This window comes from Pinus tabuliformis, chromosome 4_1 (genome assembly GCF_031772625.1).
Source record: "Pinus tabuliformis cultivar Carrire ecotype Pingquan chromosome 4_1, CPIR1, whole genome shotgun sequence".
NCBI classification, from domain to species: Eukaryota; Viridiplantae; Streptophyta; class Pinopsida; order Pinales; family Pinaceae; genus Pinus; species Pinus tabuliformis.
The window spans coordinates 795,338,028-795,350,440 of record NC_142303.1 but is presented as its reverse complement, the minus strand read 5'-3'; positions in this window follow the sequence as shown (position 1 = coordinate 795,350,440).

Sequence of the window (12,413 nt, the reverse complement as noted above, 5' to 3'; positions counted from 1 at the left end):
TTTATGTTTAATTTAGAGGCATGGGCCTTAATTTATGTGTAATTTAGAGGCCTATCACCTGGTAGTAGGCCGAAACCTCGCTTTGAGCAGCAGGGAGGTTTCGAGAAGGTTGCAGAAGGCCCGATTATCCAAATTGAGAGTTTGGATAAGCATTTTTGCACTATTTTTCACCAAGAGTTCAGTGGTACTATCTGTTTCTGACACTGAGCTCTCCATTCTCTACCCATCTATCAACTTGGAGGTATAAGGGTTGTAAATTGCTTGTTGCTTGTAGTTTTATCTCTTTTATGCCACTAATTGAAAGAAGGCCTCCCCACTATTGAGCAGGGCCCAGAGACGTAGTCCAAATTGGAAAAACTCCATAATCAATTCATTGTGTCATGGTTTTTGCATTCTTCTGATTATTTCCACATCATTTATGTGCTTTCAAGTTCCATGGCTAATTAACTCTATTATATGTAATTTTGATGCATCTGTAAGTAAAAGATCTTGGATCAAGTTTGGTATCAGAGAAGGTCTTTGTAGATGCGAATTGCATGAGTTTATGCTAACCCAGAAAAAGCTATGAAAAGGAGAAGGAATGATTAATTACTTTGATCCTAAGGCCGGACGTGCATAGCAAAGAAGAAACATGGCCAATGAAGAATCTTGTTGGGAAGAGGAACATAATTTCTGAAAGGTATACTACAATATGGTAGGAAAAGTGGACAAGTTGTTCGCAAAGTATGAGAAGGCACTTGGTCATGAGAAGAAGGATGTCGATGATCATGGATCAACAAATCAGGAAGGTGGTGGAGAAGATCCTCTTCCCTCTCCTTCTTCCAATGATAGTTCTCATCACTCTCATAGAAATTCCAAACAGACCTCTAAGAAACCATTCTTCAAGTTAGACGTAAAGTTCGACCTACCCATGTACAATGGAGAGTGTAGTGCAGAAAAACTCAATAACTTGATCAAAGAGATAGAGATTTACTGTTGAATCCAGTAGATCGAAGAAGATGAGGTGAAAGTCCAGTTAGCATCTCTTCAACTAAGCGACACTGCTCTTGTTTGGTGGGAGAGAAAGTTACAGAAGGGCAGCACAAAGTCAGTCACCCTTCTGTTCTCTTGGTCTAATTTTATTTATGCATTGAAAGACCAATTCTACCCTTTGGGTTATAAGAAAAAGTCACTTATGGAATGGAAATATCTAAGGAAAGGTAAGGGCCATAATGTACAAAGCTTCACTAAAGAGTTTTGGAAACAAGAACTGAATATGGGCATCTAATTAAATGCACCCGGGGCTATAAATAAGTATGTAGGTGCACTACATAGTTACATCAAACACTCATTATCATTGTTTGAGCCTACTACAATTGATGCGGCCAGTGTAAAGGCTATTCATCTTGAAAGTTGAGGCAAGAATGATCGAGATGATCAAGAAAAGAAGACACCATTCAAACCTCAACATGGAAAATTCCAGAAGAAAGGAAAAGGGAAGGATAAGAAGACCATCACAACCAAGAAAGGAGATGGAGCAACACCGTCTTGCACTCATTGCAAGAAATATGGTCATGATGAGGACCACTACTGGAAGCTGCATCCAGAGTTGAGACTGAAGAGATTTGGTGGAAAGGGGAAGCAGAAGACATTGGCAAAAATGCAGGACCTTGGATCAGATTTCGACGATGAGACATTGATCACAACTATGGGTGCAAGAGGTACTCTTTCTATTAATGATAGTTCTGATTTGGTTGCAAGTACTAGCTATTTGAATGAGGCTATAACTAATGAGAAAAAGAGAATTGAGTTATTCCACATCAAAGTTGTTATAAAACATACAAAGGTGGAAACGCTGTTAGATTTAGGTTCCCAAGCAAACTTAATCTCATAGTCCTTAGTGAAAAGGTTAGGCCTTGAAACTAAACCTCATTCGAGTCCATACCCACTTGGTTGGGTAAGTGATAAATCCAAATTTCAATTCACCAAGCAGTGTAGGGCCAGATTTGTTATTGCTTCTAAATTATTTGATGAGGTAGAGTTAGATGTAGTGCCTTTGGACATCTGTGGAATCATCTTGGGAAGCCCATATCTATATGACAGAAAGGACATTTTCTTCCGGCATGAAAACAAATACCACCTCACGAAGGATGGGGTAGAGTATATAGTCAGATCTCATCATACAAAAGTTAATGCTAGCCTTGTAAGCACAGTATAGATTAAATGACTAGTTAATTCCAGCAAAGGGTGCATGCTCATGATAGTAAGAGCGAAAGAGGCCAATATGGTTTACGCTTTCAAAGGTTGTAATCCTGATCATAAGAAATAATTACTTGAAATTGTTTCTAATTATGATGGATTTTTTTAGGAATCGAGAGGATTTCCCCCTAAACGGGAAATCCAACATAAGATCCATTTGCAATAGGATGCTCCTTTGCCAAATATTGGCATGTACAGGATGGCTTCTATCGAGATGGAGGCGATCAAGAAGCAGGTGCCGGAATTGTTAAATCAAGGAGTCACCTGACCGAGTTCTTCTCCTTGTGGCTCACTGATCATATTGTTGCCCAAGAAAGACAACACATGGAGAATGTACGTAGATTACAGGGCACTGAACAAGATCACAATGAAGAATCGATACCCTCTCCCTTGCATTGATGAATTGTTAGATCAATTGAAAAATGTTTTACAAAGCTAGATTTGCATAGTGGCTATCACCAGGTTAGAATTGTAGAGCAGGACATTTGGAGGAATTTGAAGTGGTATCCATACACTACACTGTATCTCCCTTCACATGATATGTATTTAATGAGGTGGTAAATGACTTCATTCCAAAGGTATGGAATGATTTCCCTTTAACCCCATTTTTGTCCTTCGTTGGCTCCTCTCCTTCCAAAAAGAATCTTTTCTTTGCAAGGGTGTTGTCACCCTTGTCTTCTTTTCTCCATTGTAACCCTAAAGGGAGTGTAGTGATTCTGATTATAACTTCAAGGGTAATTACTACTGATAAGCCTTTCACCACAGCAGTGGCATTGGTCCTAGTGAGGGGTAGGAGTGAGAGGGAAAATTCTCTGGCCACATCATCATCGTATCCTCTCATCATCTCAAAGAACCCCATCTATTGGTGCCTTGTGAAAATTTCCACTACAAGAGGATGCTGTTGGATCCTTGCTGTGTTTGTGGATTCTCTTTTGTTGAAACCTCCTATCATCTTTCCCTAGTAATTGTGGAGGCTTGGGAGGATAAATTTCAAGAATTTTGGTAGGTGAGGGAGGTGTGAATGCTAACTTTGAGTGACATGCTATACAACTATCCTATTCTAAAATTTCCTTAATCAAATTGAGGATTTTTTCTTTCAAATGGAAAATATGGAGGGTATACCTCATACCTTGCTTTGCTAAGTTCAGGTGAGGATAACCTTTGATTCCACCTCCCTTAATTCTTACTGATAGTCCTGTAGATTGATTTATCTGTATCATGTAGGTTTCTTGTAGGTCTCTTCGTTCGATGAATTCTCGAAATTGCTAATGCTCTCTTTGTATGGGAATCAATGTTTTATTTCCATATATGGATAATCGTGTGGGGTGGTGTGTTAGTTGTCTAAGTGTGAGCACCTCCTTTTGGATTGTTGGTCCCACTATCTGTCCATCATTCCACCTCACCTCTTAATCATCTCCCACTCCTTTCCTCTGTAACTTAACCATTTTTGGATTTATTCCATTTTTCTTCTAATTTGACTTTTGCCACATGTGGAGTGGTCTAATTTTTTTCTTATCATCGACTGGTTGAATGTGGCCAAGTCAACTGGCAACCTTTTCTTATAAAATCAACTCTTACATAATCCTATAGTTTTGATCATATCATTCTAACAAGAGAGCTTGAGTAATATGACATACCTATGGGTAAGATGCTTTGATGATGATGCATGCTGGAGAGTGATGCTTCTTTGTTGTGTTTTTGCTGCATATTCTTATGTGAATTTTCCGCTTTTGATGCTTGTTTCTTTTGATGTGAAGGAGATGGAGATGTTGTTGTTGCTTATCTTTGGAGGAGCTTCCTCATCCTTAGAATCCTGGTGCTGAAGATGGCTGAAAACTATGAGGTTTCCTTTGTGTGATAGGCTGCTACAGGATTTCCTACAGGAAATCTACATGATGTCCTGTAGATGCCTCTCCCCTAAACTTTCATACTTTTTATCAACTCTGAATCAAGAGGGATGTTGAAATGAGTGGAGAAGGGTGGTAGGGAATGGTAGGTGAGAGATGATGTCTCTAGGTATTGTTCCTCTTTCCCTCTTCTCTCTCTCTTCTGTTTGTTTTTTTCTTTGTAATCTGTATTGTTTTTAATTGATTTGTTTGATGGATGCAGGGGTGACATGGTGATGAAAGGAATGGTTATGATGTGGTGGAGTGAATGGGTTTTTTTCTCAAACACAAGCTTGTAATCCCCTTGCTCTCAGACTGACTTTCTTGGGATTTTTAAGGCCATTGTAATGCCTACAGGAAACTCTTGTAGGTTTATAAGGAATCCTGTAGAAAACACAGAGCTTGTGCAAGATGAGCTGGAGGGGTTCATAAGTGGAAGAATAGGTGAATAATGAGAGATATGAGATGTGTGGACTGATATATGGCTCTTGTAGGTCCTTCTGCCCCTCTTATGCTATGATTATCCTCCTCTTGCTGACCTGCAAAACAAAATTTCCAATTTTTTTGTATCTTTTTCTCTCTTTTTTATTTTTATTTTTTTCTTTTGTAAACCAACTAGTCTGCCTCCAAGGGGGTTTTCATCCTAGTTGCTTGCCTTGGGTACCTCAAAAGAGGTTTTCACCCAAGGATATTTTTTATTTACTTCTCCTTTATAAAAAAAACACCCTTGGGCCGCCTCAAGAAGTTTTCAACCCAATAGTGGGACTCAGATGCCTCATGGAGGTTTTCACCTGAGTTTTTTTTTTTCTTTTTTTTAGGGACTTGGTGGGGTGGAAGCTGAGACTTGCTCCACCACCATCACTCTCTTTCTGATTCTATTGATGAATTATTTCTATGACAAGGGCTTCTTGTAGATCTTTAATCTATACCCAATGACAAGTAAAGGGATAGCCTCTGCATCAATGTTTCTTATTTATACAGCGCCCATATGATCATGACATTTTCTATGACATAAGGACCTAACCATCTAGTCCTTAAATTCCCTTTAAAATCCTTTTATCGGGAATCATACAACAAAGCCCAATCACCTTCTTGAAACTGTTTGTCCCTTATATTCTTGTCATGCCAAATTTTTCATTGAACTTGAGTCACTTCTGTGTGCAAGAGGGCCTTCATCCTAAATTCATCTAACCCATTCAGCTAGAGAAATATTTGTTGTTATGCCCGGGTGAGATCTAGATCTAGTTGTGCTGCCATTCTTAAGGTGTTGTATTCAAATTCAATGTACAATAGGGCTTTCTTCCCATAGATCATCTCATAAGGAGTGAACCCAATTGTGGTCTTCCAGGTGGTATTGTAGGCCCAAGTGGCCTCAACTAATCTATCTACCTAATCCTTTCTGCTACTGCTAATCACTTTGGTCAAAATGCCTTCCAGCGCTTTGTTGGTTACCTCCACTTTCCCATTAGCCTGTGGGTGGTAAGCAATGGATGTTATGTGCTTAATCTTGTGTTGGCTTAACAAATTCTCAATCATGTGAGATGTAAATTGACTGCCTTGATCAGTGACCAATTCTCTAGGGTACATAAACTTATAAAACACATTTTCCCTTAAGAATTCAGCCACCTTTTCTTTTGTTACTGCTTTGATGGCCTTGGCTTCAGCCCACTTGGTTAAATAGTTAGTGCACACAATGATGTATTGCTTCTATCTGGATGGAGGTTCAATGGGCCCAATGAAATCTATGCCCCACTTGTCAAATGGCTTCACAATCACTTGAGGTTACAAAAGCATTTCATCCCTTGGGGTAGGTTTCCCCATCCTTTGGCACCAATCACACTGACTGGTATACCTCCTCACATCTTGGTGAAGAGTGGGCCAGTAATAACCAACTTGTAGTACTTCAAATGTTGTTCTTTTGGCTGAAAAGTGACCTCCACAAGGCCCATCAGGACAGCTCAGAAGGATGTCAAAGACTTCCTCCTCCCTGACACATCTTCTCAGAATTTGATCCAGGCCTAGTTTGAAGATATTGCTCCCAATCCAACTGAATTGGGTGCTCTTCCTTACGATCTTTCTCTTTTCCTTGGAGGACAAATTTGGTGGAAACTATGCAGACACTATGTCAGCAAACCATGGAGAGAGAACTAAAATGGTGAATAAGTGTTTATCTGGTATCTGATCATCAACCATTCCTTCCTCCTCTGCAGGAAAATTCAATCTGGATAAAAAAATATGCAACAACATTCTCTTTTCCAGGCTTATCAATAATAGTTAAATCAAATTGCTGCAATAAAAGTAATTATCTAATAATCAGGGCATTTACATCAGGTTTATTCATCAAGTATTTAATTGCAACATGGTAAGTATGTACAAATGTTTGGTAACCAGTAATGCAATGCCTAAATTTATTCAATGAATGCACAACAACTAAGAGCTCTTTTTCAGTCACTGTTTAGTTTAGCTCGACTTTTGACAAATTCTTACTGATGAAGTAAATGAAATAATGTAGCTTGTCATCTATCTGGCCTAGAGCTTCTCCTATGGAATTGTGAGAGGCATCGGCATGTATATGGAAAGGAAGAGCTCAATCTAGGCCTCAGAGAATAGGTACAGTAGTCAACTTGTCCTTTAGGGTGTCCAAGGCTTCTTGACAGCTTTCTAACCATAAAAATTTAGAGTCCTTGGCCAATAACCCAAATAAAGGAGAAGCTAACTTGCTAAAATGTTTTATAAACCTCCTATAGTATTAAGCTAAACCTAAAAAGCTTCTAACATCCCTTTGTTTTTGCAAAGTTGGGACCCTTTTGATGATGGCTATCTTATTTGGGTCTATCTGCAGTCTTTCCTAGGATATTGAGTGACCTAGAACAGTCCATGCAGTCATCAAGAACTCATATTTTTCGAGACTAAGGCATAAGTTCATTTCAATGAATTTGTTCAACACCATTCCCAGGTTAGAGAGGTCCTCCTGGAAATCACACCCATAGGGTGTAAAGTCATCCATATAAATTCTACTACATCATGGACTAGCTCGACAAAGATACTCAAGACTACCCTCTGGAAAGTGGTAGGGGCATTGCATAGACCAAAAGGAAGGACCCTATAACCGAGAGTACCCCAAGGACAGGTGAAGGTGGTTTTATCCTGGTCTTCTGGGCTATTCTGGATTTGATTGTACTCTCTGAACCCATCTAAGAAAGAGAAAAAAAATTTCCCTGCCGGGCCATCTAACACTTGGTCAATGAAAGGTAGAGAGAAATGGTCCTTCTTCGTTGCTTTGTTTAACTCTTTGTAATCAACACAAATCATCCACTTCCCATTTTCATTTGGGACCAGAACCAAAGGAGACACCCACTCATTGTCCGAGATAGAGTAAATGAATCCTGCATCCAATAGCTCTTGCAATTCTTCTTTGACTATATCCTTGAGAGCTAGATTCATTCTCCTTTGGGGTTGTTGGATTGGTTTGCAACCTTCTTTGATATAAATGTGGTGAGTACACACCAAGGGGTGCACTCCCTTCATCTATTTGTAATTCCAAGCAAAGGAATCCAAATTATCCCTTAGCATGTTACATAACTCCTCTTCTTGGTGTACAGAAAGAGAGGGGTTGTTTTTCAAAGTCCTTTCAGGAAAGAATTCTATTGTCTTGACACGAGTAGGGTTCGACTCAGCTAAGCATATATCGATCCAATGGTTTCTCTTGGTTTCCTTCACTACTTCCTTTAGAGACAAGGTGTTGGGATTTGGATTTTGGAGGATGTGCTCAATCAAATCATCTTCGTCAGGTTGTCCTCCTCCCATGGCAGTTTCTAGGGTATAGAGTTGGGCGGAGTAGACTTCATATTCCTGCTCCTCTTATATCCATAAAGGTAAATCATATTCTAAAGATGGTTGAGTAGGAGGGTACAAGGCCAACTACTTGGATAGATGCCCATTTTTTATAATCATGTTTCCAACCCTACAGCTGATGTAAGCATCGATAGTGGCTAACCAAGGCCTACCAAGTATGAGAAGATAACCATTAAACTTGGCCTTAGGTTGGAGAACTAGGAAGTCTGCAGCGTACTCCCAGGAGTCAATGGAGACCATCACATCCTCAGTAATCCCCTCAGGGGCTATTTTGGATTGGTCTGCAAGCTAAAAGACTGTCATGGTCTTTCTTAATGAACACTGGATATTCAGCTTGAGCAAGGTGTCCTTAGTCATTACATTAATGGCAGGCCCAAGTTCAATCAATGTATGTGGGACAATGGTGCCATTGATGTGCGCATCTACTACATGGCTTCCAGGGTCTAAATACTTTGGGAAAATTACCTACCCTAGCATTAAGTCAGACAACTATCCAATGAAATTAATGGTAGCGATGTCTCCTTTTCGCCTCCCTGGATGTTTGAAACACTTCTCTTTAATCAGTTTGTTGTAAATAGGTACATCCTTAATGGCTTAGAGAAGTGGAATTTTGATGCATAGATTTTTCAATTCAACCAGAAGTTCATTCTCTTCTGGGGTAGGCTGGACTGGATGAGTTAACCTTTCAGGAAAGGGTGGTGGATTCACTCTAGGAACACTTTCCTCTCTTTCCTCCTCACTCTCCCTAGGTGGAGATGGAATATTGTTGTCCGGGAGTACTCTCCTAGACCTCAAGTTGATTTCCTAAATTTCCATAGCATAAGTAGGGTAGGATGTCTCTCCAATGTAGACTTGTTGTGCCTATCTGTTGTTCAGGTTTGGATTTGGTTGGGCAGGCATCTAAGGTTGTTTAGGTGGAGTAGGGTGTAAAAGGTGTGGTTCAGTAGGAGGTGAAGCCAATAAAGCTGGAGCATTGTTGTAAGGGGGCTTCCACCCCTGGGGTGGTGCATTCCACTGAGGCTGTGGAGGAGTATATGGCTGACATGGCTAGTTGGTTAGCTGGGAATGGTACTGAGGTGCAAAAGACCAAGGAGAAGGTGTAGATTAGGAGGGTTGAGAAGGGGCCTCCCAAGAGGGAATGGATGTGTTTTGGTTAGGATTTTAATATGCATAGGATGACCTTTGCATGCCCTGATGGTACAGTTGAGGCCCTCGAGGCCTTCTTTGATTTATGTAGCAGAGATGTTTAGTCACCCCTTCAGTTTCGTGATACACAACTTTTAGTCTAGGTAGAGAAGGGAACTTGTCTATGGAGTGGTTTTCTTCACAGAGCGAGCATATTTCTATAAGGTTTAATGGACCTTCATTTATGGGGTGCCTCCTTGTGCATCTGGGGAAGAATATGGCTAATGCTCTCTCTACTTCCTCATGCTTCCTCTTGATGTGTATAGTGTCCATCTGTAGGGCAAGGGTTTACAACATTTTACTCTTAAAAACTTCCAACATGTTTCCAATTTCACCTTTTATAGATGTGTTGGACAAGGATGAGCTGGCCACTGTTTGACTACCCCTACCCTTTTTCATAGTTTCTCTAGAATGGTTCTTAAATATGGTCTTGATATCCTCATAGGGTAGCTGGTAGATGTCCCCTCATGATAGCAAGTTTAGGGTATCCAGAAGATCTTCCCTGACCCCCCTGATTAGGACTCACTTCAATGACTCAGGATCAAGTGTGCACCTGGCCCTTTTATAGCTAAGCTGGAATATTTCCTCATAATCCTCTAAGGACTCATCATGCCCCAAGGTCATTCCAAAAATTTCTTCTTTGGTGTCTTTGGACCTGCAGTAGTCCCTGTATTTTTTGTTGAAAGATTGCTACATATGAGACCAAGTGGTGATGTTATCCCTAGGTAAACCCACGAACCAGCGTAGGGCAGCGGGCTGCATCCTTGAGAGTGGATGTGAATAATTTCAACTTCTTATCATTAGTGGTGTAATCATAAGTTATGCATATGACAACGAACTCAAACAAGAAAGTATCTGTATCTTCCATGGAAGTGAGGAAGAGCATAGGGGATTATGTTTTTCATCTTGGCAACCCCATTGGTTTCTGTAATGGGAAAAGCACCCTCAATTATTTCTCTATCTCCTCTATAATTTCTATTTTTAGCCACTAGGTCAGTTGGAATGGGTTCTTCTTCTTCTTCCCCTGTAGGCTCTTCAAAAATATCTTGTTGTTCGCCTAAGGGATCCTCCAATTCACAACCACCAAAGAAGAGGGAAGGTTGGCTGTTTGAAGTGGTGGGGGGTACTTGGTAGAAATTTTCCTAAGTTATCCCTATTCATACGAGGCATGAAAGAAGTGCTTTTGTTTTCTTTTGTTTTTCAAGCTAAAATACTAATTGCAGAATTGGAAAGACAAACTGAATGGAAACTAACTGATGAATGAAATCTCTTGCAGAATGGAAAGAAAGCAAACCGACTTACAACTATCTTGAAAAAATAAAACTAATACCAGAATGAAAGAGATAAGGAATGGAAGAAAGAAAGCAGAAATCACATCTACTCAGACACCTCCTTGACAATGGCGCCAAAAAGTGATGAGCACCAGTATTACAACAAGAATGTTGCAACTCATGAGGCTACCAATTTTACTTTATCAACCTAGGGTTCATGAAAACTTGGAGGTGACAATGTTGTATACACAAATAGATGCAATGGTTCCACTCTTTATCACTGCCGAGCTAGCGATAGACCACTAGGGTTTCTCAAACCAGCCTTCTATTGATTTAGAAGAAGTTTAATTACCAATGGAGAAAGGGGAATTTTTACCCTAATTGAGAGAATTGAAAGATTATCTACTGCAATAGTGAAAGACTGAAATAAATTCTTAAAACACACCACTCATCTAGATATTAGTTAAGAGATATTCCTTTAGAAGAATTATAATCTAACACATGTGGAACCCTAACTATCCTAAGCATGCAATCTGATCTAATCAAACACTTTACTGTTGTGCATATGAATAAACACAACAACCTTTTCTTTTTTGTCCTTTTGGTGAAAACATGAATGCTAATTCTTCTTCATTTTATGGAAGGTGGGTTAGGTGTGGAGAGAGATGGTTCTAAAGGGTCAGATGGCTTGAGAGGCAAGCATGGGTCTTCTCCTATATTTCTTGATGCATTTTTCACAAATCGGCCTCAAACTAGGCCACTACAGGTCATCCTACAGGATGTCTACAGGATGTCCTAATGCACCTACAGGATCCCCTGTATTCCTACAAGATCAGGCCAAAAGCATGAGTGAATTGGACAGTTTTATGGCTCTTAGGGAAGGTGAGTGATGGATGGAATAAGGCATGGGAGTGGCTAGGACTTCATCAAAACTCAAACCAAAGTTTATAGGATGGTTGGATTTGCTCAACAATCATGGCAAGTTGTTCTTATAAAATGATAACTCAGTTTATGGACTTAATGGTTTTTTGGTGATCATGGATGGATGAGGTTAGGTTGGGGCTGCTAACACGAGGTCTTCCTGCACTATTGAAACTCCTGCAATATACATCATTGGCATTTACCCATAAATCATGTCAAAACAAGAAAGATTTCCAACAACATAAGAAAACAAAATTTCATCATTCATTTGCCTAGTTCATGCATGGAAATACTTGCAACCTATCGTGAAACACCATGATATGTAATATAAAGTTGGAGATATCAGAAATAACAACCGCAATCTATCCTTGAAAACTAAAAGATGCTGGCCTAATTAGCAGAAAACCCTAAATTTCATGAGAAATCAGAATTCTGTCTTTTTGGGGCTAAATGAGAGTGTTTCCTCAAACCATAGTCCCATTAAGGGAGGAGCGAGGCAGGATCCACCTGTTATCAGCCTTTTTGGTATTCCTTTATATTTCTAAAGCTACTGCTTAATCTATGCACAAATGGAAGAAAACTAATCAAATTCACCAATACTTGCAATGAAACAATTCCAAATCAATCCAACAAGTAATCTATGCAATAACCTAAGCATACAAGTACAATAAGAGGAACCTTTGCTGCTAGGGTTGGGCCCTAACCCAATAGCTTCAGCCCCCTGAGTCAACTCAGTGATCGATCAAGGAGTTTCCCATTTTCATTAACATATCAAAAAATACATAACAATGTTTTGCCACAATCCTTCAACTTGAAAGTGCTTAGTTATCTTGCATAAAAAATCTAAATCCTAATCAGGCTCTAGGCCTCCTTATTTATACAACTAAAATTTCCAAAAAATTCCTTAAATCTAGGGAGGCTTGGCTCCTAAACTCAAGATGAAATGGTTCTTAACTATCACTGGCTTGGCTGCCAATGATCTTCATGACTCGGTTGCCTGCAACTTCGAGCTAGTGTGATTTGATTGAAGGATATTCGAATGAGTGAGGATTTAATG